A 27879-nucleotide genomic window follows, 5' to 3' on the forward strand; every position below is an offset into this window, starting at 1 on the left:
TTAGCTGGCCCTCCCACAGACCAGACAGCCCCAAGGGGTTGTAATCAGGGGGACTACCCAGCCTGGCAATAGTTCTTTGGCAGAGTGTAAGGAGGCCCAGAGGAATTAAGTGAAATTGTTATATGCCGTGGACAGATGAAGCAGGAGGGCCAGATATCAACAGTGCTGTCTGTTGCTCTCTGTGAGGTACAGAAATGGCCTCCCTGAAATTCCAACCTTGCGCACCTTTCCAAATAATTGGCTTTAATCAGCTTGGAGTAACTGGCAGCAATTTGTCACTAAACACATGGCTGTGGCCATTTAATCCATCTAATGTCGCTGTGTTTCATTGATGATATAATGCTGACACTCAAATTTTATGCATTGTGTGGAACTGGTGATGCAATGTTGTTATTCATGGTTCAGTGTATTGTCGGTTTAGTGAGGGACAGGGAGAGCTGTAACAGTCTCTAACAATTACTCCCAAAACCACTTGCATAAAAGTTTCTGACCCTGTCCCCTCCTGGCAAACATAGGGATATTCAAGTACTGTATCTTCTACTCATGAAATCCCCCCCCCCCCATGTACTTCTAAGAATAAACTCTACAATGCAGACAACAGGTTTTCCACTACGGGCCCCCATCTCAGCTAGGAAGTCCCTTCCTCTTAAACTACAAGCAGCCCCGCCTTCACAATATTTTGTGAACAGCTAAAATTTTGCTACAAAAATTAACTTTTGCTACATACCAAGCATATTTATTAAATAATTCATTCGTACACCCACTCTCCTCGCTTTTCTCTAGCACAGACTTTAAACACTCACATTATCTCAAGCCCTACAAACTCTAATTAAGTACATGTTTTATTGAGATGCTGCACATATAATAATCTGAAATAGTTACAATCTGAGTATTCAGTGGTTAGTACCTACAGCGTATTTGTTCCTTGTGCAGTTTCTTCAGTATTTAATACTATAATCGATTCATTACACGTTTTTACATGTTTCTTCTATCAATATTTTTCTTTTTGTCCACCACCACACCCCCCCCCGAACGAAAGTGAAAACGGTCCAGCTGGGTCAGTGTTGTAATCCGGTTAACACCACCAGCACACAGTACACTTTAGTCAGACAAGAATACAACTTCACTACAATTCATACTCATGTTTCAAACCCGGTTATCAGTCAAATAGTGTGCAGTTGTCACAAAAAATAATGCTTTATACAAACGAGAATATTGCTTTTGACACTTTGTGCTCATCTTCAAAGCCTATTATCGACAAATTACATGTAGCGAACACTACATTTCCCATAGTACACCAGCAAAGGTCAGATGATAGTGGTCCTGCGCAACAAAGGTCACTGTAAAAGTGTAGTTGACAGTAGCGGGTGTGGGATTAATGAGAGCTGGAAATAGTGGAGTGTGTGTTGTGGGTAGCAGTGTAATAGTGTTAAGGAAGACGTGAAACTCTGAAAGGAGCAACGATAAAACATCACTTAAGTACACGCGGCCTGAGTTGAGATTGTGGATCTTTCATGTTGAGTAAGTAAATGGCTTCGTGGTTTGGCTACTCCTTTTTGTCCTTTGAGCCGTACTGAGGCAGCAGTTATTGAGCTGATAGGTTGTGTTTACATGCAGGCCTCTCCAGGTTGAGAGTAGGAACCGGTGCCTGAGTTCATGGATTCTTTTTTGCATGGAGAGTCACGTAGGGCAGGTGTTGTGCTGTCCTACCTTGGGGCTTGCTGTAGGTGAAGTGACCGAGTAGTCTCTGCTGCTTATCGTTTTGGTTACTGTTCCCTCATTTAGCTGCTTACTGAGTACTACTTTTAGTAATGTAGTTTACTTCTGTGGAGTTTTTGGGCTTGAGGTTTTGAGACTGCAACTGTCATGTTGTTTGTTTGTGTATAGTCTGAGCATTCAGTCCATTCCGTAGAAGTTTTTGTGAACTTATTTTTTTTAAGTTGAAACTCATCTGTTGCCCTCTTTAGGCAGAAAAGTAAACGCAGATTTTACGTTCCTTATAAGCTTCATAACCAAAATGTGTTAGTACTTGGCGTTTGGCTAAAGACTTGACGTTCGTGGGATTTAACAGTACTTTTAAGTATTAGATTATTTCTATGATGGTGAATAAAGAAGCAGATGAGTTTTGTTTTTATGTATAGTTAGCTGGACCCTACCATGATGTAGTCAGAGCAGTATGCCATTTTATTTTCTTAAAATTTTCACGGTTTTTAGTTGTGTTTTGCAAAACGGCTGGCATGTAAAATTAAGTACTAAAATAGGTTGACATAGCTCTCAGGGTCTGTCATTGGAATATTCAGTGCTGTAACCCAAGTTTGAAGTGGATTTAGTGTTTTGTTACTCGTTTATTTTGGAATTTTTTTGAAGATTAAGTTTTGGAATGTTTTTGAACTTTACCACTAGTTGTTAAGGTGTAAATTCTGCAGTGATAGGGTTTGTAATTTTAGATGGTAGTTGAAAGAATCTGACACTGAAGAGGTTTTTTTTAACTGTTCATTGACTTTCGGTAGAAAACTGTCAAATACTATTTTTTTTCTTACTTTATAAATGCTGTCTGAACTGATTTATTGTTTGCATGGTGAGTGTGGTAGTTGGTACCATACCTCTTGTGCACCTCATTATTAGCCATATTTCTCTTTTTGAATTCTAAAATGACCATGTTTCATATAGTTCCTCACTGCAAAGGCCTGTCATACATCCATTGCTAAGATGTTTAAGTACTATACATCCATAGTAGTAGTGAATCATATTATTTCATCAAATGAACCATTTATAAGTATAAAGTAACATATACAAACATGCTGTGGCTTCTTATTTAAATTTATTAGTAAATTGTTGCCAGGTGTTCTGCATCTTGTCCGTATGTTCCACATTATAAGGTGTAGTGTTCTACGTTTTGGAGACAGTAGGTTGAGAGCTGCGTTTGGCACCTGTCTGCTTTCACTTAGAATTCAAAGAAGTTTCAAGTACAGATGAAGTAGATACCCCATACAATACTCCCAAATGTATACTGATGTATTTGGAATTGCTGTTAGTGTGTGAGTTTCCCTTTTCCGTTAAAAATCAGTAACTGAGGTATCTGAAACTTGTAGATGCTTGCTTAAGTATTTTAACCCCATGTTGGTAGCTGAATGTAATAAAATGATTTACCATAAGATGGGTTTTTTGTAAAGTGGACTTGATTTTGATATTTGCTACTCCTTTTTTGATCGAGGATACAGAGTTTATGCATGGAAGTTTTGAGGCAAACTCTGGTACAGTTAATTGCAACAGGGAAGAGAGACTAGGAGAAAGGAAAAAAAAGTGGCAGATTCTTTCAAATGCCAGAAAAAATATATCATAATAACAAGCAAGTACAGCTCACAGATTAGACAAATGAAGATGAAATTTAAATGCACATACTTTAATAAGTATAGTGAAGTAAAACTTTATGTTGAGAGTGCAAGCGTGATCCTTTCAGACATTTGCATGCCTAGATGAAAGAAATTATAGTGAAATGAAATACAGCTGCATTTACTAACAAGGTAACTTTTTTATTGAGTTTAACCATCTGGGTTATTGAGGACAGAATTTAAACTGGTATGAAAGAGTGAACTCTTGAGAAGGAGATAGAATAATATTGTGAAGTATGTAAGAGTAAGCAAGAAATAGCAGTTGTGAACTCGGAATATATTAAGGTTTGTTTGTAAATGTTCTGTGTCAGAAGCTTTTATTCTTGAGTGCGTAATTGGTTTTGTGGCAGTGATGATTAGGTAAGAGTAGTGTGCGCAAATATCTGAGCAGGAAATCGTGCACATGATAAATTGATATATATTTTTAAAGGGACATAATTTGTGTAAATCTAGACATTTGTGTGGTAAATGTAGTACACATTGCTTAAGAGTATATATAGTTCTAGCAGGAGCGGCCTTAGGTCAACAGGTGCCCTAGGCAAAAGGGCTCCACGGCGCCCCCTACCACACCACCCGTTGCCCCCATCCTGGTGTACCTACACCAAATAAATACTGAAAAAGCGCCCCTACTAGAGCGGTGCCCTAGGCGGCTGCCTAGTTGGCCTATGCCTAAGGCCGGATACGAGTTCTAGTTCAGTGTCTTGTTTTTCTTGTTTCAAAAGCATTTTTTGTGTGTGGGTTTGCCTATTCTGATGCTGGGCAGAGTGGTAGCTTGTATACCATAGTAAAGAAAATAAATGACACGTTTTGTTTAATATGCTTAAATATTCATGAAATGGAAAATATGGAGAGAGTAAAATCCTTCTGCTAGTTGAGTACCCATTTTACCTGCCCATCTTTTGTCCTGCTAGTTTAATGAGGTCCCTTTTGTGGGAACTTTTTTCCCTTTATCACTCTTTCATTTTTCCTGGTCTTTTCCTCTTCGTTCCCTTGACCAGTTGACCATTTAGCTTTTTACCCCAACTCTCTTCCCCCAAAACACCTGTTCCTTAGGAAGTGTTATTGTTTATTGTTGTACTGTTTTTTTTTTTTTTTTTTTTTTTTGACTTAAATGTCAGTTTTAACCATTGTTACATTTTTGTGTGCATTTATAACCCCTTTTTTTGTTGCATGTTTTTTTCCCCAAAAATTATACAATTTTTATAACTGCCTATTTTGTCACAGTATTGGTCTTTGTGTTCTGTCTTGTCTTGTATTGTTTTATTTCATCTGTAGTTGATGGTGCTGAAAATTTAGTGTAGAAGCTTTTATGTTGAGAAAGCAGAGCAGTAGACATTCATGTTCTTCCCGTTGAGTTTCTGGTTTATTGACGTGGTGTAGGTGTCCCTTCAAATTTGCTTATTCTGTGCACATTTTGTATATGTCTATCTTTGTGTGTGATATCCCTTATTTATTGGACTGGCATCTTGTTCAGGATTAATTTCTTTGCCTTCAGCCTTTGAGAGCTGAGATAGGTGCCAGTTCTCTTATGTCCCAGATTTTGATAAATCAAATTTGTGTGATGAATGAATAAGGTATTACAGAAAGCAAGATGACTGAGTGTAGATTTTTTGTGGTATACCTGGAGCATAAATGTCTAAGGAAATATATTGCACTGTCTGTAAAAATATCCTTTCAAAATGAGAATCTGAGGATATATCATAATCTATTCTTTAAACTAGTTAGGTTCATTTTAGCATCTAAAAACTGATTAATTTGTACAGTGTATGTATCTTGAAAGTGGCATACTGGTTTAACAACTGATGTTAAATTTGTTTATTTGTATTACAGAGTTTTAAAGAAGTCTTCAGGAACAGATAGTGAGGTCATCTGTCGTTTATACTGTGCTGAGCTTGTTGTGGTCCAGTGGGAGATGTATTAAATCACAGTCTTACTAATGCTACTTTGTTAAAAGGCTGATGTGACATAGCCGTAAAACTTCCTAGCACATACTTATCTGCCACGGCGCATGCCTACGTGAATCTGTTTGTAAATGTTTTCAGTTTATTTTAGGTTATGCAAAGAAAGAGATACTTTTATTGATTGATGCAACAAAATCACATTGAAATGAACGTGAATACTACACCTTGTGTTTATAAAGTAGTGATGATGCTAGATGGGCATTTAGTCTGTCAGGCCATTTTATTGGTTAGAGCATGCAGGAGTAAATAGCCTTTTGTTTGCAATCTGTTTAATACACGTAACTAAATTTACTTTTTAGCCACTTGGGTATGGGGAAAATAAGGTGATAAGATGATGATCTTTTACTGCAGTTTGGTAGTGTAGTCGAAACTGTCAACAGTTGAGATCCTGGGATTTTGGAAACATTTTTTTTTTCTTTTTTAACCAGGGACTGGCAGGAAAGGCAGAGGTGTATCCACTCACTTTTTTAGAGGGAAAGGTTGCTTCCCATCTGATTTTACAACCCCAGCAAACAGATTAGTTGGGAACACTGTATGCTAAATGTTGAAATGCTGTCCTTTTTGTATGTGTTTTATCTTCAGGTGTCAGTCTTGCTGGATGTCCAAAGGAACAAATGACAGGATGCCATGAGGCAGGAGGCTGAAATGAAGACTGTGATTAAACCTTGTACACCCCTGTTTTGAAAGACATATGGTGCATACTATTTTTAAACCCTTTCCTTGTTTAGCAAGAAAAGTTTCCAGATTTCAGGTCCCGTAGTTAGTACCAGAGACAGGAAAACAACCTTTGATGTGTTAGGTATCTATGAGAGAAAGTTAAAATCTGAAGTCCTGTACAAAAAGGGGACCCTGTTTAACTTGGCAATGTAGGCTATCAATGACATGATATTCTATTGATTTTAGTTGTAGTAAAATACCTGCAGATTGGACGTCGTGGAGTTGCAGAGCAGTGTTATGGGGGCTACTACAGATAACTTGAGTCAAATTAATATAGATTAGAATTCATTAAATCTCTTTTGCTATATCTTCTGGGCATTAACCTACTGGGGAATTTTGGAGGGAGACTCCCTCTCCAAGCATGCAGGAGGTGATACCACTTCAACCACGTAGATAATTTGTTTAAAGGTTGAAGCACCTCCATAACACACAATCTCTTTGCACAGATTTTTATTATTTTTTGTGTACTAACTTATTTCCTGTCCCAGGTCCCTCTAAAATGCTTAATGCAGAAGTATTCAGTTCTGCTTTATCACAGCTTTGTAACTTATCTTTTTGGAAGGTTTTGCCTCATGAACTTCTGTTATGGGAGGTCTTGTACTGCATCAGATGGAGAGAATATTTTTCTTTTTTCTTTTTTTCTTTTTTTTTTTTTTTTAAGTAGTGTAAACCTTTCTGTTTAATCTTCACATTTTAGTCAGTAATGAGAATATGCTTACTTTAGTAGAAAGGAAAACAAACTGGAATATGTTCGGTTGCTATTTTTCTGCAATATAAAGGTTTTCTTTTTAAGAATTTTCATTCACTCTAACGTTAAGTAAGTTTCTCAGTTCTTACCTTCTGTTAAACCTGACTCCTCCCACTGAACATTATTCTGCATGTATTGTTCTCAAAAATTCCATTTATTTCTGTCAGATTTGCTCCTCCTCTTTTTCTAAATGTCCCGTTTCCAGTTCTTTTTTTCTCTTTTACAGTATGCAATACTTCATTTGCAGTTTCTTTATATTTTCATTTCCATTTTAGAAATTGCCTTTTTTTTCCCCAGCCAGTAACATCCCACCTCAAAAACTTAATTTCCTTAGTAACAACCATATGTTCCTCCAACATTTATGGCAAGATAGTCTTTAGGGATTTTTTTAAAATGTTCCTACTTTATTAACTTCGTAAAAGTCATGTTTCCAACTATACATACTGTTCACTGTCACACCCATAGCATTGTATATTTGGGGTATAAAAATAGCTTTGCAAACCCTTCCAAAATCCTACATGTTCTGAGCTTTGCATACTTACAAGCCCTACAGATTTCTTCCCATTGTTCCTTTGTAATTTGACTTTCCATTTTCTTTTTCCTAGTCTTTTCTGACCTCTTCTTATTGTTTGTAGTTATTATGCAATATTTGATGTGCCCTACTAGTTGTCCCTTTTTATCAGCAGCTTCTGTTCTAGTCTTAACCAAAAACTGTATCAGAGGTTGATCTTTACTCCCTTATCCTCTCCTTGCCAATACTCTTATCAACCCCTAATCTGCAACTCGGACTTCTATTTAGCCTTATCAGACTCTATTACTTTACGTCCTATGTTATTTGCTTCCAATACTTTATAAATACAATGTTTTACATGCAAGCTGTCATTTTCCTTAAGGACTTGAATTCAAAAGCCTTAAGGAACCCCTATCATTTCATCACTGTCATTTAACTTTGATGCCTTCTGCTTGAGGTATGTATATGAGCCTTAACTGCATAGTTCTAAAGTACCAGTTCAGATTAGATAACCTTAAACCACCTTGTTCTGTAGGATAATTGGCTTATCCTTTTTCCTCCCAAATACATTCATTCAGATCTTCATTAATTACCATCCACAGTTTCTCCTTTGGTGGACAAAAATAAACCTGACCTATATCTAAGACTAAGGGGCCTAAAACTTTTTCAATGCTTGTATCTTACTATCCGCATCTATAATCACATGCTTTGTTTCTCAATTTTTGTATTAACTTATGTTTCGCTTATCCCTTACTTGTTATTGTGCCATAACATTCTTTTTTTAACGCATACACCGAAGTACTTTGTTACATTCACATAAGTATTGGTATTGCTGAGCCAGTTCATGCATGAGTGCATAGTTTACCACTGCAGTTTTTTCCCTCTATTTATGTTTTTTGTCATAAAAGTACTTGGAACTGTATCAGAAGTGCTCCATAATATCAAAATGTTCCTTTCTGGATTTATTAAATGCAAAATAATATATGCAAATAAAACCAATTTTTCTTGAGTACCATACGAGTTGTATCCTTGAATTGTTTTGTTAATGTTCACAAATCTTTACCTACCTTCCACAAAACGGTCACATTTATCCTTTTCTATCAACTTTGGGGACACCTCTGTTCTGTTACCTTGTATAGACAAAAACACTTTATAATCCATGGTTTAAAATTGAAATGGGTGTATGTGAAGCTGAATGGCCTTTAACTTCTTTGGATAATACAGCCTTTTTCCAAGATGATGGGTCCCCCTTGCCCCCTTAAAACCCTGTTAAATAACATTTTCCAGATCTTCCTCACTGTCTTTCCTCCTAAATTCCAAATTTCTACAGGAAAACTGTCTATTTCTGGAGACATGTACAGTCTTAGTTAGTTATTTGTTGTTCAGCTGCATCTTTCTCTAATGTTGGCATAAGTAAGTTATTCCATCTGTGTCTTTTTTAGTTTCCCCATTCATCTGCTTCATACAGATTTTCATAAAATTTCTGAAATGTGAAATATCTCTGTAAGATGTTTTATTTTTGTTGTCATGGGTGCTGTAAGTTTGGCTACAAACCTTTTTACTTTCTGATGCCTACATTTTTGTGCTAAAAGTTTTATATGTAAAAAAAAAAAAAACCTTATGCAGATACTTCCTGTTTCCCTTTAGCATCCTGCAATTGCTCCTCTTGTTTTTTGAGATTCTCATTCTGCAATACTCTTAACATTTGTTATTCCCTCTAAATTCCTATTTCTTCTTTCCCATCAGTTATTTCTGCCATTTTCATTTTACCTGCTCACTTGTTAACTGTCCCCACCGAAGTAATTTCTGTTTTACGTAATAATTCTTGTATCCCATTGATTTTGTATATCTCTCAAAAAGATACGTGGGAAGTACCAGTGTGTCATTTTTATGTTTTTGATTTGCACCATTATCTTGGCCTTTACTGGTGCTTTTTCTGATACAGTTATTGGTAGGTCTCAGAACTTTCAGTTAATTACAAATGGTCATTGGAAATGTAATTTCAGTCTATTCATATCTCGGTTGTAACTTGGAGAGTGTGAAATGTCTGAGCTCTTGCTACTGAGCTCACATTTTCCATTCCAAATTTTCTCATACTTCAGAAATCTACTCCTCCTGTTTGTTTTCATTTCTGTATTCTCTAATACTATTGCAAATGAGGTTTCAGTTCCTTCTCATAAATATTCCTTGCTGAAAGCTTATTTCTCCTAAAATTCGATAATTTTTATGTTTGCTGTAAATACATTCCAGAAAATCCTCTAAACCAGTAACGTCTTTCTGCCTTATATCTGCCATTATTGTCCTTTTTTTTTGTCTTCTGTTGGTATTGGAGTACCTCTTGTATTCACTATGGTTGCTCCCCATTTCCTTATTTGTCCTGATACTCTGAATGTTATTTTTGATATGCTTTCTCTTTAAAATTCACATGCCTATTTATATCCAAATGCATCTCTTCTAACATTGCCATTTTCACCTTTTATACTTAATATTTTGTGTATGTTTTGCTTTGATTCTGTACCTGTATGTCATTTACATTCCATGTTAATAGCATCAAAGCAGCCATTCTGATAAAATGCTTTTGCTCCCAGGTATTACACATGGTGGATGATTGAATACATGTTTGACGCTTCTATTTTATATTCACATTGTAGTATTTGTAGGCTGATCTTATAAGTAATTTGTTTCTTCTTCTATCTGTTTGAACTCTTGTCACATTTCCCTAAACTGTTCAGTTCAATAAAAACATTTAAGAAACAAAAGACTTAATGCATTTGCAAAACCTCACTCTTTTTTAACTCGCAGTGAAAACACACGACTGTAGCCAGTTTCCATAATGGGAGTTTATCCCTCAAAATGGGAAAAGTTGACTGCGTCGACAGACATTACCTATTCTAAGTTTAGGCTTAACCATTCCAAGCAAGTTAACCATCGGTGTAACTGAAACATAGGCTCTATCTGTTTATATCTTTTCCCTTTTAAAAGTTGCTGTGTACCTTGTAGATTTCACTTTGTATACACTGGTCATTGCTTTCGTTATTAAATGCTTGGAGCTGATTGATCTGTCTCCAGCTAAAAGCATGTGCTAATGTAAAAATAAACAGCTGGTGACTTTGCAAATGCAAGAAAGAACTACCATTTTCATCCCTTTCATAATTTCCTTGTTATCTAGCCAATTTGCTTTAAAATATCTATAGCTTAAACTTCAGACATTAGGACATCCACTTTTGTAAAAACGGGGTATATCTTTTAATTCTACATATAATATGATCAATACACCATTACATTTTTCCTGCAGCCCAAGATCATTGTACTAGACTTAACTTGTTTCTTTCCAGTCTTTCTTATTGTTAGTGTAAAACTTGGATGCATCACATTTAGAAAAAAAAAACAAACTAAGAAGAAACTTTGCAGTGTGGAGGATGTGAAGTTCTCTCCTTGAATTATGTTATGCACTTAGTTCACTAATAAAAACTGAAATTTGAAATATGTACTGCAAAATAATAAACTGGAAAATGGTAGGTAGTCCACAATGGAGTTAAAAATGGAATATCCGTTATTGAAATGCAGAAACAGTTATGTATTATATTAAAAAAAACATACTTTAATGTCACTAGCATAGACAGCAGTTGCTGATAAAACTCTCCCACCTCACATTTAAAAGGTCTCTGTGTACTGTATCCAGTTGCTTTCTACTGTACATGCATAAGAAATATTTCAGGCACGGGCATTAATGCCTTTCTAGCCTGCCAATGTAGCAAAACAGTTATTCCCGTAATAAGTGTTCAGGCGGTCTTAAAAATACCTAAACTGTAGCTTGCTTTAATGTAATTTGGTTGTCTATTCCATGTATCGTCTGCTTTCTGAGCGACCATAAACTTCGCATTCATATAGAATCTTCTGCGTAGGTTGTCCGATTTTCTACTACTGTTTTTATGACCCCAAACATTCCCAGAGGTAGTTGTCTTTAAATGCTCTATATACCTGAATAAGGTCACTGTGTGTGTGTGTGTATGTATGTGTATATGTATATGTATATGTGTGTGTGTATATATATATATATATATATAATGTGTGTGTGTATATATATATATATATATATATATATATATATATATATATATATATATATAGTGTGTGTGTATATATATATATATATATATATATATATATATATATATGTATATGTGTGTGTGTGTGTATGTGTATATATATATGTATGTATGTATACACACCTGTATATTGTATGAGCCACTGTACAAGTTCAGATATTTTGTCTTTCATAATAACTTCAATTTTCACATCCGTGGATGACCTTGGTTTATTTTTGCTGTACTCAGTAGTTTACTTATTCTTGTTTTCTTACAAGGTTTTCATATTGTTATTCCATACATGTTTGGGTCTGTTGTAACCAACAAGAAATGATGTCATAATTTCTGATTTTCTAAACATTCTAAATCTTTTTATACTATCTATAGTTTCATAATTATCATTATCCAATTGGCTGATATGATTAGAAAAACTCAGTTGGATCTACCCATATAACTTGAAATTTATTTATATTTTAATACAAATATTAATAAAAGCAAAAACCGTTGTAGTTTGTTTACTTAAGTCCTTTCACAGTGTCCTCCGAATAGTTAGACTAAGCATGGCTTGCACTTTAGTGGTGGTCTACCAGTTTAACACGGTAAAGTTCAATCTTTATTCAGTGACTTCTTGCAGTAGAACAGTTGACATTGTCTTAACTACAGCTAATGGAAGTGGTAATTTGCAGTTTCCAACTTAAGTAATTTCACGTTGTTGCTAGTATTCCTTATCTCAACCTCCCAACACAGGTCTCTGGTTTAAGTCCATGGTTTTCCTGATTCTTTTAGTTACTCCTAGGCTTTTTTTTTTTTTTGTTACCCAAGCATTTTCCTTTGGAATAATGAAAAATGTTACTTGCGAAGTCTCTTCTCTCTTGACTTGTCAGAAGTTTGAGAAGCAGAGTTCTTTCAGCTGGCTAGTTCACTCTTACATGGCTAAACTTTTTATTTTCTCCTTAAAATTTTTTCTTAATCCAAAGTGTCTTTTTTTTTCTGAAGCTTTATTGTTAACATTCCATTATAGCCATGTGCGTTTCATATGCATGGTTCACTTATTATATCCCCTGATGGCTAGCCTGTTTCTCTTTTTTGTACTTTCCTATATGTCTCTCTTTGCTTCAAACTTAAATTGTACAGTTGTGCCAGCCCAGTATTAGGAGCTACAAACACTTATTCACAGTGCAGTGTTTATTTTATTTCCAGGTTTGTAATTTAACATGCTTTTTTGCTTGTAAATTCATCTCTTACCAGCTTTACTCTTACCCTTATTCTTCTGCTTGCTCCCCCTCTTCGTTGTACGTTTGTAGGTTTCCTCTTGTTTATCTTGCAGTGTGCTATGTGTGCTTACCAGCCTTTTTTCCTTTCCCTAGTTAATCTCTAACTTCTTGTCATTTCCTCTCATTTGTTCCTATATAACTTTCCTTTCCCATTGTGTGTATGCTTTCAGTTCATGCTCCTTGATATGAGGAAGTAAAAGGCTAATGAACAGTTACGGGTTCCTGATCTTTCTTCCTTTTTTTGTGATTGCCTTTTTATCTGCTATAATTAACAATGCTACTAATCCTTTTGTGGATTTCTGAGTTTGAAACTTATCTTCCCCAACTTAAATAAGCACATTTCTCACTGTTGCCATACCCAAATTTTTTTCCACCAATCTGTGCAACTCTTGTTTGAACTGTTTAATTTAATGCAGCTCCAAAATACGTGTGCCTAGTTCCTTATTTTGTCTTGGTTGCACCCCCCCCAACATCTTCATTCTATAGTTTACTAACCTCTGTGTGTAGAAACATTTGCAAGCATTCCCTGCCAAGTATTCAGAGTTTTCTCGATTTAGTGACTCTCTCTGGGGTTTTGCATTCTTTAGTCTTCCAGTTTCTGTCCCCGTAGTGCCTTATTCATCTCTGAATCAGCTTGTTCCTGGCTTTACTTCTTTTTTGTTTCCATTGATGCTATATCCATTCTGCTTGTTAACCTTGCCCCTCTTGTATTTCCTGTCCTCGCTACTATTGTAATTTGTACCACTCCTGGCATTTCTGTGCTTCTTTTCACGTCATATTTTTCAGGGATAATCAACACCACCCCAGGGGTTTCTGTCTCTTCGTTTCTCCTCTTCATAATTTTCAAGGATAGTCGGTCAGCAGCAGTGAGCCCCTCCTTTCAATCTTACACTGTTCCAACAGTTCTCTTTACCATCTTAATTGTTTTCAGTAATGTACCCTTCTTTTTTTTTTTTTTCTCTCCAACAGTCTGTCGCTAAAGTCATATAAAACTCAAATTTTGGTTTACTTTTTCCAGTTGGCCCTAACGCAAGCCAAATATGTCTTTGAAAAAACGTATGAAGACAAGTGGATGTAGCAGCTTAAATCCCTCACCTGCCACTTTACTTAATGTGCAGTGAATGATTACTTTCCACCAACTGTCTGTCCTTAACTTTAATACTTTTCTGCTACAAATTTTTCATGAGCAGCTATTTCTGATATAGGTCTTGCCTACTCTTTCTTGGCTGGATTTGGAGCACACACAAGTTACCCACTTAGCTAATGATTCTTGGAGTGGAAAACCCGTCCAGTTGCTTATTTCTACTTTCATAATATTAATGAAGTCTGTTTCCTTCTGTTTTCTCTGACATAGCTAAAAATCTCATTTCATCTTTAACTGCTCTGGTCACCTTTTTGCCCTTCTGATACCCTCATTGTGTTGTGCCACCTTTACAAACACATCTTTCATTCTCTTTTTATGCCATTGTCTTTTGCCCCGTTTGCTAGGCTGGCACTTCTAAATATCAATATTGGCCTTTTTTGTTCTTCCTCCCAACCATTGCCCTTGGTACTCTTTTATCCTAAAGCCATTCCCACTGATTATTTACACCTTCTGTCAAAATTTCCTAACTCCTTCTTGATCCTGCATCTCTGCACAACATAATTCACTTCCGTAAAATACCACACCTTCCGTTTCTTTTCAATTTGCTTCTCTTACTTTAAACTATACCTGGCATGCTCATTATTCCATAGCCTAGTACCTACCTATGAACCTATCAGCCCAAGGGCCTACGCAAGCCTAGCCAGCAAGGTTCCATGGCTTACACCACCCAAGAAAGTTATTTTCCTGTGCCGCTGTCGAGCAGAGACACAGAAGTGATCCCCGGGGTGTATTCCTATTTCCCATCCACTCATCAAGATTTTTCTTGGAGTGCTAATTAAGAACTTTGCTTGACATAGATGGGTAGCTTGTTCCAGAGTATAGGAAGTCTCTGGGACAGGATTCTATCCCTCCAGCATGTCCTATTTATTGTGCTGACAAGGTTTAGGTCCCTAGAGCGTCTAGTTTGGAGGGATTGGGTTTGACATAGCTTTATATGTTAGGAAGATATCACCTCTGAGTAGGCGATATGCTACGGAGTAAAGCTGGAGTTTTTTGAGGCGGTCAGTGTAGGGCATTTGTTTGAGGCCAGTAATCCTCTTTGTGAGGTACTTCTGTGGCCTTTCCAGCTGCTGCAGATGTTTTGTGAGGTACATTCCAAAAGGGGCATTGTACTCTATAATGGGTCTAATGAGTGACGAGTAGAGGGGAACAATGACCCCTTTTCCCTGGATGCAAACCCTTTTATGATGAGGTGTGCCACATAGGACTTCCTGACTTCTGTGGCGATGTGTCTATCAAAGGAGAGACTACTCTACACCTTGGTCCCAAGGTCTCTCATCACGCATTCGGTGTTAAGTAGATTGCTGCCTATGTGGTAGTTCATGGGTGCAGAGTTTTTACCAAAGGGGATGACGCTGCACTTTTTGGCGTTGAGCTTGAGGCCATTGTTCTGACACCAGGCATCTATCTCAGTGAGGCCCTTTTGTAGGATGTCCACATCATTTGGAGACTTGAGTGTGGCTCCTAGTTTGCAGTCCTCTGCGAACTTCATTAGCCAGAGGCCTTCTGTGTTAGCCTGTTCTTCAGAGAAGTAGATACTAAACCGGAGAGGTCCCAAGACCGAACCCTGTGTTACTCCACTTGTCACTGCTTTGAGGTCAGATTTGGAGTCTGCAGCTTTTACAATGTGGGTTCTGTCAGTGAGCCAGTTGGCAACCCATCTTGTGACTTAGGGATTTATACCTAGTTTAGTGAGTTTAGCTATAATTTCAGAATGGGGGATGGTGTTGAAAGCCTTGGCGAGGTCAGGATAGGCTGTGTGAACCACCTTACCCTCATCCACGGCTTTGGTGACTGCCTCAAAGGAGTCGATCAGGTTCAGGAGGCATGATCTGCCTTTCACAAACCCGAATAGGGTGGGATCCAGAGTTTGGAGGTTGCCAATGTCTTTGTTTGAGTTCCATGGTGAATAAGTTCCATGGCCTTGCAGACCAGGCTCGTCAGGCTAATAGGTCGATAGTTCCCGGGATCAGTGGTGGCTCCCCCTTAGTGGAGTGGGATAACTGTTGCTGTGCACCATTCAGTGGGCACAAAGCCTGATGCAAGGCTGCTATTGAACATGGTGCTTAAGTGGGGAGCCAGTTCATTCTCAAGTTCGTGTAAAATGCAGCCTGGGATGTTGTCTGGTCCATGGATGCTGTGATTTTGGGTTTAGAGTGCAGCTTTTACCTGCGTAGTTGTGATTACAGGGACTCTGCATTCTTCCTGTATAGATATGGGCCCTTTAGGGGGTGAGAGGGGGGGTAAAGTTAGCACTGAACCTATCTGCCAGGATGTTGGCAATATCAGTTGGTTATGTAATTTTCGTGCCTTTGTGCTGTAACTCGGAGCAGATCTGGGTGTTGCCATCTAGATTCTTGACATAGCTATAAAATGCTTTGTGGTTGTCCTTGGATTTAGTGGCGATTTTGTTTTCGTAGCTAGCTTTGGAGGATCTTATAAGGGATCTCAACTTCTTACTTAGGCTGACCAGGGAGCTCATCCACTCATGGGATTTTACTCTCTCTTGCAACAGTTTCTTCCTTCTGTTGTACAGTTTGTTTATGGCAGGGGGCCACCAGTATGCTGCTAGTTTTTGAAGCTTTTCTGAAATGTTCAAGTCTTCCAGTTCTATGATTTTTCTAGAAAGGGATCATTTTATCTTTTCAGGTTCTATTTACCATGCTTGTTTGAAGACTGAGATGCACATTTTTTTATTCAGTAATGGACACAATTAGTGAATATAAAGTAGTGCATTGATCAGTCTGGCGTGATTAGATGTTTGAGAATTGGATAGGGAAGCATCTTCTGTCGGATGGCTTTTGGTACAGTTATTCTGGTCAAAGTTTTGTGATTTGACTTTTTGTTTTTCTTGTGAAGTCTTATGATGTTACATTTATTGACATTAAATGTAGTCTAATTTAGTTTCTGCATAAGGTGTGTAATTTTTGTACATCTCAAGAACTTCATTGTCTTTTATTGAAGTAATTGTTGCTCAGTTTGCAAACCTTGGCATATTTAAAACTATCAGTAAAAACAAAAATAAAAATCTAGCAAGGCTAGACTTTCCACTTGTGTGATTCCTTAAACCTCTTGTATTGGAGGCAACAGTGGATGTATGCAAATGACCCTTTAAGGACACCAGGTGTTTCAGCTATATGGCAATTCTGAATGTCAGTTACTTTTTTCTTTCTTTTTAAGTCCTTTAATGGACAGATTCAGGCCAATAAAGCCAAACCACATGAGCTGTGGACATGCATGTTTCAGCCTACTTATGGCATCAACACAGCATAAGTGGAATGTTTGGCTAACCTTTAGAAGCACAAGGATGTTGTACCCAGCTGATATCCATAACCATTAGGGTGTCTGCAAAATATCGCCAACAGCAAACTAAAACAGTGAGTAAAAACACTTTCAGTAATTGCCATATACCTGAAGCACCTGACGTCCTTAAAGGGTCATTTGCATATATCCCATGTTGCCTCTGATAAAAGAGGTTTAAAGAATCGCACAGTGGAAAGTCTAGCCTTGCTAAATCTTGGCATATTTGGTAACACATGACACAAAACACAGGTTTTTTAAGGAAGAAGGCGCAGTTTCAACATGTAAAACTGTTCTATCAAATTTTGAAGTTATGGAGCCTAACTAATGGACTAAGATGCATCTGATATATTGCAATTAAGACTTCTAAAGTATTTTGGTCTCCAATCACAAATCTGTTATATACAGAGAAATAGATTCAGTGCTTGGAAATGTTTTACCTAGCTGAGTCTTTCTCTTTAAAGATGATAGTGTCTGTTGACTACTTTTCCATTTTCTTACATTTTAAACATATTACATAGAGTATATGTTCCATATTTAATATGTGGCCTAATTAGGGCAACATAGATGTTAAACCATCTGCTGCCCTTGATGAGCATTAATTAGAGCTAGTCTCATTGAACCAAATGCCCTTGTACATGTGTGCTGTATGTGTGCATCAGATGAGACGTCTTTGGAGATTGTAATGCTTAGGTCTTTAGTCTGCTGTCTTCATGTTGTTACCTCTAAGTTGCATAAGGATTTTCTGTTTTCCTCTGAGGTAGTACTTGTGTCAACTTAAGCATGCTTTTATTTCTGTTTAAATTGGAAATAATGTTCAGAGAGTTATGGTGATGTTTTCTTGAATGTTTATTTAACTAAAAGGTCATACAATGTTGGTCGGATTTTATGGAAAACTTCTCTATCTGTATAAGCAGTTATTTGTATTGCTGTTTGTATTTTGCCTTCTGGCCTAGGCCATAGCTGAAAAGAGTCTAAAGACTAGTTTATTAACCTGGTTATTGAGTAAATGACTAGATTACTAATCTTATGTTTTGACTAGATCACGTTAAATAAAGATCATCCACTTTTGCTATAAAATCTTATCCCGTGACATTTAAGGATGATAATGCAATATTTGTCATCTGCAAATGTACAATGCCAGATTGATGACTACAGTTGAAATGAAATCTAAAAAGATTAAACAAATATGAACCTAAGTAAAGGGTTTAAACCACCATGTCTTGCTCACGGACCAATAACTAAAATAAAAACGCAGGGTAATGAAATAAAAATGAGACACTGGCGCTTTCCCACTTATCTGTTGCAAAAAGAAGAATTTAAGGAATGGGTAGTGAAAATTATTCAGGAGTTATTAGAGAAGACAGAAATTTTTTCTGAAAATGTAGCTAGGAAGTGGGATACAACTGAAGTGGAGTTTAAAAGTAAGGTGAAAATAAAGGAAAGCGAGATGGTTAAGAATTAACAAAAATTATTTAGAGGGACTGACAAATGTTTAAGTATTGCAGAACAAGGAGAATCTCACAGAACAAGAAGAGAAGCAATAGCAGAAAGATAAACAGAAAATAAGGGATTATGGTTATTAAGATGTATAAGTTTAGATTGCTCTTGAGCAACTTTTGTTTGATATCTCTAGAGCACGACGACACTGGCAACAGAAAGTAGAAGGGGTTGTGTCCCCAAGCTTAGGGAGCCTATAACAAGGAAACATTTATGGAAGAATTAAGTATGCCAAGGTTAATAGATGACACTCTGTTACTAACAGGATTGCAGGAGAAGAGATAAATTGTGATGTATAACCATTCCCCGGGAATAGATGGTATTCTTGTGGAAATTGGAAGCTGAGGGGGACTGATAAAGATCTAGAACGTTTTGTTTAACAGTATTTTAAGAGAAGTACCAGCATCCTGGAAGGAAAGCATTGTTGGCTGTAATACCTAAAGAGGGTAAAGACTCGTCGATCCAGCTTCATACAGGCCCATTTCAATCCTAAACGATGATTATAAAGCGTTTGCCTATAATGGCTAAAAGAATGGGAAATGTGATGCCAAAATTTATTTATATGGATCATTGTGGTTTTGTGGAGGGGAGGCAAACATTTGATAACATTAACAGAACATTAATGATCCAGGTGGAAGCAGAATGTAAGAAAATATCACTTGCTGGTGGGTCTTGATGCAGAGAAAGCATTTGACAGAGTAAGTTGGGAGTTTATGAGCAGGTTGATTAGGAGGCTATATGAGGGATTGGAGGCGAAAATTAAAATGGTGGGTTCCTCTCTGAAAGTTTCTGTTTGAGCAGAGGAACCAGGCTGGGATGTCCTCTTCCCCCTTTGTTTGCATTATATTTAGAATCATTGGCATAGAAAGTAAGGGGCTCAGAAATTCAAGGATATAATTGATATGGTAGTCATGAAAAGCTGGCTGTATTAGTAGATGGTATTATTTTGTATCTGATAAAACCAGAAAAGCACATTTCAGTGTTGTGGAACATTTTGAGGCAGTTTCAAATGTGTTTGGGATAAAAAAATTAATGAAGGTAAACAAAGGCATAGCTGTAAATTATGTGCCCACCATACACACACACACACTAGTTCAGCAAGATGCATATTTATAGGGACACGATGATAAAATGAAGTACTTGAGTATGGATTAAAAAGGATTCTGGTGTGGCAGCTAAGAATATGTGGGAGGAGACTTAAAAGGTAATACAAAAACTGAGAAATTGGAAACTGTTTATGGATAGCAAGACACAAGCAGTTAAAATGTTTTTGGTCCTTTTAGTTTTATACATAAGTCAGGCATATTTTTATCAGCCAGAGGAGATGTTGTGGATAGCAATCAATAAAGAAGGATTTTATTTGGGAGGGGAAGACTGCAGAGTGAAGTGAGATAGCTGACTTTTCCAATAGAACAAGTGGGTTGGGATTACCTGAGTTGAGAGTGTTTCAGAGGTACACAGTTAAGGTATCTAAATATAGCATGAGCAGAATCCTTTTAATTCAAGATGGAAAGGGATGATGAAACAGGGAAAGCTCAAGCCAGGAGAAACTAGGATTTTGGATGCAGACCTTTAAGGGGAATACCAGCTATACAGAATATTAGTCATAAAGTAGCAGAATGTATTCTAAGAACTAAGCCAACACGAGAATGGAGAAAGGAGATTCTGCAGATTGGGATGACTGCAATTGGTGATGCAGACAATAAGCAAGAGGGGGCTGGAATTTATTGGATAAAACTGGCAAAAGAACAAAGGTATTGGGAGCAAATAATTGGACAGGGAAAGGTAATAGTATGGGAAGAGGCCAAGACTTTATGTGGACTGCAAGCTGGAGATTATATTTCCTATCAAGATGTGATATCAGAGTTTAGGCAAAGAGAAGTAGGGGGATCCTAAGCAAAAGATCAGCACTGGTAGAGTTTTTAGTGTAATCTAAATCAGAAGCTGTTTTAAAAAGGGAAAAATTAGTAGAACACACAAATTATTGCACAATGACTATAATAACTAATCAGAGGAGGTTACAATGAATTTGGAAGATATTGTTTATTTGTGAATTGTCTATCCAATGTGGGTATTTATATCTCCAAAATACACAACAAGTCTAGAAGGTTTAGGATTTTGCTTGGAACACATATTTTCTAGAAAAAAACGAATTAAAGACCCAGAAGATTTCAAGCTTATTCAGAAATTTATTATGCAGGTCTATAGAGGAAGAGACATGATTGAGGAACAAGAGCAAGTAATGCCTAATTTCATGCAAGGAATACATTAATACTGGACGAATGTACAGTTCAAAGTCTAGAGCGGGAAGTATCGGAAATAGAGAGCATTTCTTAAATGCTAACAGCAGAAAACTGTCTTGGATCATATGGTATTCTGGGGAGAGATGTGGAAGTTGAGGGATCTAGTACAATAATTAATAAAGATTTGGAAAAGAATGTTTTAACTAAATGTTGAATTGACGTACTCAAACATACTGAAGAGAGTGATACTCATAGTATTGCTTAAAGAAACTATGAATCCATCTGATCCAACTTTGTATAGATGACCATTTTAAGCCATAACTTTAAAATATTCATGTACTTGTTTGCCAAAAAGACAGCCTGAAGTACTGCCACAGTGAGTGGAACAGGCTCACTGTGGATTTGTAGAGAGAAGACCAACTTCCAACAACATAAATAAAAACTGTTATGATCCAGAAAGAGATGAAGAGGGAGGGAGATCATCCAGTAATCATGATTACTCTCTTTTTGTAGAATCTTTATTGTATTATCACTTGTGACATAGGCAAACTTACATTTATAGAAAAGTTTTCAAACCATATTAATAAGTTCACATTTACAAGCATTGTACATCCTATATATTGTTATAATCAAAACAACATTACATAAATTGTTCATATCTTGTTTTCTTGTAAACCTAATTCCTCCACCAAAACATTTCTGAACATATTGTTCCCACAATTTCCATTTTTTTGTATGCAATTTACTCCTACTCTTTTCTAAAAATCACATTTCCTGTTTCTTTATCTCTGTTACAATATTTGGTATTTCAAATATAGTTGGTTTAGATTTTGATTTCCATTTTCTAGTAATTGCTTTATTGGCACCCACAAGAATTAAACTTAAGTAGGCCTTATGTCTTAGCAATTCAGATCCTGTATCCCAGTTAAAAAAAAAAAAAAAAAAAGTTACACTAATTTGCTTGTCCAGTACTGACAAGAGTACTCTGCAGGAGATTTTTAAAGTCTGCCAACTCATTATACTTCAAGAACATACACTTCTACGTATGTCCTCCTTCCGCATTACATATCCAAAATCTGCCATCAACCTGAGTAAAACTTCTTTTTGGAGGCTTTTTAAAGTATGAAAGTATGTATGCAAACACTTACAGGCAAAAGTCCTAAATCCTTTAGATTTTATTGCATATTTGGGAGCCATCTATATGCCTTCCCATTGTTTCATTGTGAATTGCATATCTAATCTATCTTAACACTCTCTTCTGATTTTTCTTCTGATTTGATTCCTGTAGTTATTGTTTAGTATTTTATATGCCATACTAATACAGCAGCTTCTTCTCCAGATTCAATGAAAAACTCAGCCAGTGCAGGTCTTTCATTTAGGATTCCCCTATCCCTTTCTCTTTGCCTTCCTGAGACTGATAGAGTAAACACAATCACTAGCTTGCAATCCAAATGTTTTCTTGGCCTTTCCCCACTCTACTTTTCCCCCTCTATTTGTTCCCAGTACCTTGGTTCCTTTGTCAGCAAATTCCAGCCCCTCTTGCTTATTCTTTGTACCCCTAATTGCAGTCACCTCTAAGGGCAGAATCTCCTTTATCCATTCCTGTGTTGGCTTAATTGATAGTATACCTTCTGCTGCTTTAACAGTCATATAGATTATTGCATCCATATTCTCCTTAAGAATCTGTGTCCAAAATCCCATTCTTTCCTTATTTCTTAAATTAACCCCCTGTTTCATCATCATTATCCTTTTCCACTTTGAATTATAGCGTTCTGCTTGTGTTATGTGTAATGGCCTTAATTTTGTAGCTCTAGAATATCCCTTCAAATCAGGTAATCCTAAACCAACTTGTTCTTTTGTGAAGATCAGTGTGTCCCACTTGACTCTTCCTTCTCAAATAAAATCCTTCAGATCTTTATTAATTACTACCCATAACTTCTCTTCTGGCTGGCAAAAACATGCCTGACCCATGTACAAAATTAAAGGTGCTGAAAACATTTTACAGATTGCATCTTGCTATCGCTATCTATCCGTAGGCAAGAGCTTCCAGTTTCTCAGTTTTTGTATCATCTTTTGTTTCGTTTCTTCCCACATGTGCTTCACTGTTGTAACAGAATCCTTTTTAATCCGAACTCCTAAAATACTTCATTTTGCAATGTTCCCATAGATACAGATATAGCTGAACCAATTCGTCTGTGGGTACATAGTTTATAGCTGTAGCCTTTTTCATCTCCCCATTGTTTTGGGATATAAAATTAATGAACTGTCAGAATGTTCCATAACCATGAAATGTCCTTTTCTGGTTCCATCAGGTACAAAATAATATCCTCTGGAAATAAAAAAACACTTATTGAATACCATAGCAGTTACATTCTTCAATTTCTAAGTCCCTTATTTTCTTTGTCAATGGTTCTAAATATAACACCAACAACAAAGGGTAAAGAGGACATTCCCACCTGGTTCCTCTGTTCAGACACAACTTATCAGAAAGGAACCCTCTTACTTTCATTTTTTTTTTTTTTTTTTTTTTTTTTTTTTTTTTTTTTTTTTTTGCATCTGATCTCATGTATCCACTTAATTAAACTTATTATATCAGGAAATGCAGTGCTTCCATTGCCCTACTTATAAAATCCCAGTTTACTCTATCGATTGGTTTCTCTGTATCAAGATCCAACAACAGTGGTATTTTCTTACATTCTGCTTCCTTCTGGGTCATCATTGTTCTATTAATGTTGTCAAATGTGTGCCTTCCCTCTGCAAAACCACGTTGGTCTGTATCTGTCAATTTTGGAATCACTTTTGCCATTATAGACACTTTATAATCATGGTTTAGAATTGAACTGGACCTGTATAAAGCTGGATCTGATGGGACTTTTAATGTGTTTTGGTGTTATAACCACTACAGCTTTTTTCCAGGATGCCTCCCCTCCTTTTAAAATACTGTTAGACAGACCTTTGAGATCTTTACCACTTTCTTCCCTCCTAGCTTCCAAACTTCCACTGGAATACCATTTGTTCCTGGAGACTTTCCTGCAGATTGGTTATACATCACATCATCATTTTTGTCTCATCTCCTCCTGTCTTAACTATTATTGAGCCTTATTTGCATCTAACCTTGCAATATATAATATTTCCATAACATTTCAAATAGTAATTTCTCTAGTTCTCTGCTTTATACAAATTTTCATAAAGTTTCCAAAATATTTCTGTTGACTTCTGATTTTTGACGTAACGAGTTCCCGTATATTAACTAGTTTTGTTTCTGAATATTGTGAAGCGGTGGGGTGTATAACTTTATTGCAGGTATCTATTTTTCATAGTATAAAGAATGAATCTGCCTCATTGTTTGTTAATTTTTAAGAAATTAATAGTATTGCCATTTTTTAAACCTTATAGGTGCACATTTTCGAACAGAATTTAATCCTTTATGGCGTTATATGCTAAGCACAAGTCTTTATAGAGTATGGAGAATGTCAATGTAGACGTCTTCCAGCACCTGTGTTTTCTTGAGGAACTTGTAAACTTTACTGGACTTTTTTTGGTGGCTTATATTCATGTTGCTGAACTGTAGTGTTATATTCTGTAATTGGTTTTATCAAAAATCTTTATAAAAGTACAAGGGCACTATGTGCTGTGGTGATAATCATTTGAGTGTGAGATGTGCTATAGAAAAGTTTTTGTGAATTTGGTTGAAACACACTAATTGTAATGATTTTTGTTTGTTTTATTTTACTGCACACTTTTCTTCCCATTTGTTGTATAACTGGTGTATGTATTTATCTTTTTTTCTGGATTTGAAGCTCCACACCTATTGCCGTTGATAAGATTGTTAGTGTGTCTGTTTAAGTGATATTGAAGTATTTTTGCCTAGTTAGTGGATGTAATTGAAGTATCCAGTTTTATTTACTTCTTTATTAGCTGGGTAACTTAACTGGTCCTGTGAAAATTTCAAGCAATTACCTGAAACAAAAGCACAATAGAGAGTGTCATTGTTTATAATATATAATTTAGAAATCTACTGGCGAATATCTGGCCCACGTTTAGTATCCATCATGGACAGTAAAATGCAGTCGGGTAAGACGTGGTCCATCCTTGTTAACAGCAGGAATAAGGCTGCCAGGCATTAAGTCAGCTCAGCTTATAAATGTCTTCAAGGTTGCCTTGGTCTCTCCAGCTATTCCATGGTGCACCACAGTGCCATTTATTTTCATATCTCTGTTTGTTCATCTTAGGATAATTTTAAATGGCTGCAGCCTACCAGACTTCTAATTATGTGGCAGAACATTTCAAAATGTTGGGGAGTAGATATGATGTTCAATATTTATGTCACTGTTGCATTTGCCTAAGCTGTATGGGTACTACCACTCATAACTGGCCAGTTTGTCAAAGCTTAAGGGTGCCTTCCATGTGTTCTAGTTGTTGGGAATGCAAATTACCTCAGCGCTTTTTTTTTTGCCACTGAAGAACACTCTTTGATTGACCCCTGTGGAATTTTTGGTTGGCTAGGGATTTTTTAAGGCTGGTCAGATGAGTCCTTGTTTGGGTGGGGGGGATCTTCCACTATACAGTAGCATAGCTAGGGTAGGGCAAATGGGGAAACTGCCCAGAACACAAAAGTTTACGAGGAGCAGTCTGGGTATATTGATTTGCTCTCTATTAATAGTGCATACTTGCTTTTAAATTGTGGTAGTGCATTTCGAGTCAAAGCTGAGTTCTGTAACACTCGCTGTGTGTAGTCTAACTGAAGCAAGTACACACTACAAATGTAGCCAACATTATTCTGGTTTTATTTTATCTTATAATTTGAATTATAAAGGAAAAAAAACAGAGGCAGGATAGGAATGGGAAAAGAATACTGCTTAATCATTTACAAGACATAAATTCTACAATTATTTTGTTGGCAATTTTTATATTATTACCTTACTAAAAGGATACAAGGCCTGAACAACATGTCCTACATGGGCCAACTTGGAACCCTGTTACTGTACGAAACTGTGTCTCTCATACAAGGCATCCTCCAACCCAGTACTGATGGATTTACTGCACATCAGCAAATCCAGTGGCATCAATGATTTGGAGAAACGTGTATGTTTCACAGATGATACCACTGCTCTGGAACAAACTCCTCCTCCACAAAAGTTCATCCCTGCCCATATTCAAGTGTAACTTTGATTTGTGGATTGGAAACAGAAAATTTACGCTAGGACTGCCTCTTGTACTACTAATGGATAGAGGCAGCTCCAAAACGCTTTATCCTGTGCATGGGTCACCTCAAGTTATCTATGATGATATCAAAGCTGTTTTTATTAGGGGTAATATATAGCTATTGACCATGGTATGGTTAAGTCTGGTCTCTAAACAAATTTGGTTGATTTGAGCACAAAAAGGAAAACTGGCTAGGCTTAAAATGGCCCACAAGGGCAGCTAGCCTAATACTTGCCTATGGACTGTCTTGTAGGCTTCTTTTTCTGAATACTGACTGTTAATTATACTTGTAGTCATATTAGCCACTACATATTTAAAAATATCAGGCAGTGCTAGGCCCCCGTGGTCTCTTGGAGCAGTTGCAATTGCTCAGGGAATTCTGGGGGACCCGTGTCTCATTAAAAATTTAGCAGATGTTTTCTTTATATGGGAAATCCACTATATTCCCTTTACAGAATAAGTTGATACCTCTGATGAAACAGGAGTAATACCGACATCCTAACAATATTGATCCTGACCAATAAGGAGAAATTAAGTTATTCTTTAATTTTTGATCTGATGATATTAATCTTCTTTCCATTCATCGCTGATGGGTTCGGTTCCAAGCCCTCGGAACTGAGTCGGTGTGTTACCAAGCTTGCGCCAGCCAAAAAAAACTCTGAGCCAAGTCTCTACCCAGAATGTCCTTGTTATCTCAGATCTTGTTTGCCGTGTAGCCCTAAAGCCGCGTTTCAGTTGAGCTCTCAGCTAAGTGATATATTTTTTGATATTTGTGTAAAAGTTTTTGGATATCTTCATATTTTACTAAACCTTTAGTATTGCTAGTGTTTTTCTTCGGTCTAACCTTATTCTTTCCACTCTACCCGTTGGTAGACTTTAAGTACCATTGTTGGTACGGCCTTTTCCCTTTCCCTTGTGGTATTTCTTCAGTACCATAGCTGGTATTGTTTTCTCTCTCTTGTTTAACCTGTTAGCCTTTATCTTTATTCTTACAGTGTGTTACATTCGTGATTTTCTGTAGTTTTCTTGTGATTTTTTGAACGGAGTTGACTTCATTATTGTTGGATTATGCAATTAGTTGTGGTGTCCTTTTTCTACCAAGATGTCTGATAAGAAGGGTACTTCAGGCTTTAAGGATTGTACTTCTTGTAAGGGCAAGTTACCTAACTGTGATTTGCATGATGACTGTGTATACTGTTTGGGAGTGGCCCACCTTTCAGTGCAGCCTCCATGTGATATTTGTCAAAGTTTCAGCCAGCGCACTCTTAATGAGCACAAAAATAAACTCATTCTGAAGGGGTTACTCAAGTCTCCCTTGTCGGAGGCCATTTCTGCAATGGAGGTCTCAACTCCTCCTAAGGACAAAAAGAGATCCATTCTGCTCGTTCTTCACCATCGGGTGATCAGAGCAAACCTGGGAAATCTAAAGTCCCTAAGTTATCGTCTGAGCATAGATCTGCCTATTCGGCTCCACCTTCCTCTGCTCCAACCATCTCAAAACCTTCAATACTGATGCCTGTTTTGGCACGAGCCCTGCCTCCGGCATTGATCGTACTACTCCTGTTTTGACTTCGGCACTTGTAGCTACTTCGGCTCAGGGCGCACCTTCGACTATGACTTCATTTCCATTTTGGAACTGACCGTTTTGGCTCCCGAGTGCCACTTTGGCACTGAGCATTGTACCAACCTCACTGGATCTGACCCCTTTGCTTCCTAAGTCTTGGAACTAGAGACTTAGGTGCTGGCTGGCAGATCTTGCACCATGGACCCGATACTCTCTCTCCGTAGACCCATTT

The 27879-nt window shown here is 37.0% G+C and overlaps 1 protein-coding gene across 2 annotated transcripts in view; it reads left to right on the plus strand.

Moving 5' to 3' along the window:
- The first annotated feature begins 1332 nt into the window (after window positions 1-1332).
- The window catches only part of GAPVD1 (GTPase activating protein and VPS9 domains 1), a 3238556-nt gene continuing 3212009 nt past the window's right edge, over window positions 1333-27879 (plus strand). For both annotated transcript variants that reach the window (XM_044058337.1, XM_044058338.1), the window contains exon 1: window positions 1333-1521. The gene's annotated coding sequence lies outside the window, so the exon portion shown is untranslated. The remainder of the gene's footprint in view (window positions 1522-27879) is intronic.

The sequence above is a fragment of the Protopterus annectens genome, chromosome 16.part0 (assembly GCF_019279795.1).
Source record: "Protopterus annectens isolate FY-2018-M chromosome 16.part0, PAN1.0, whole genome shotgun sequence".
Classification (NCBI taxonomy): Eukaryota; Metazoa; Chordata; order Ceratodontiformes; family Protopteridae; genus Protopterus; species Protopterus annectens.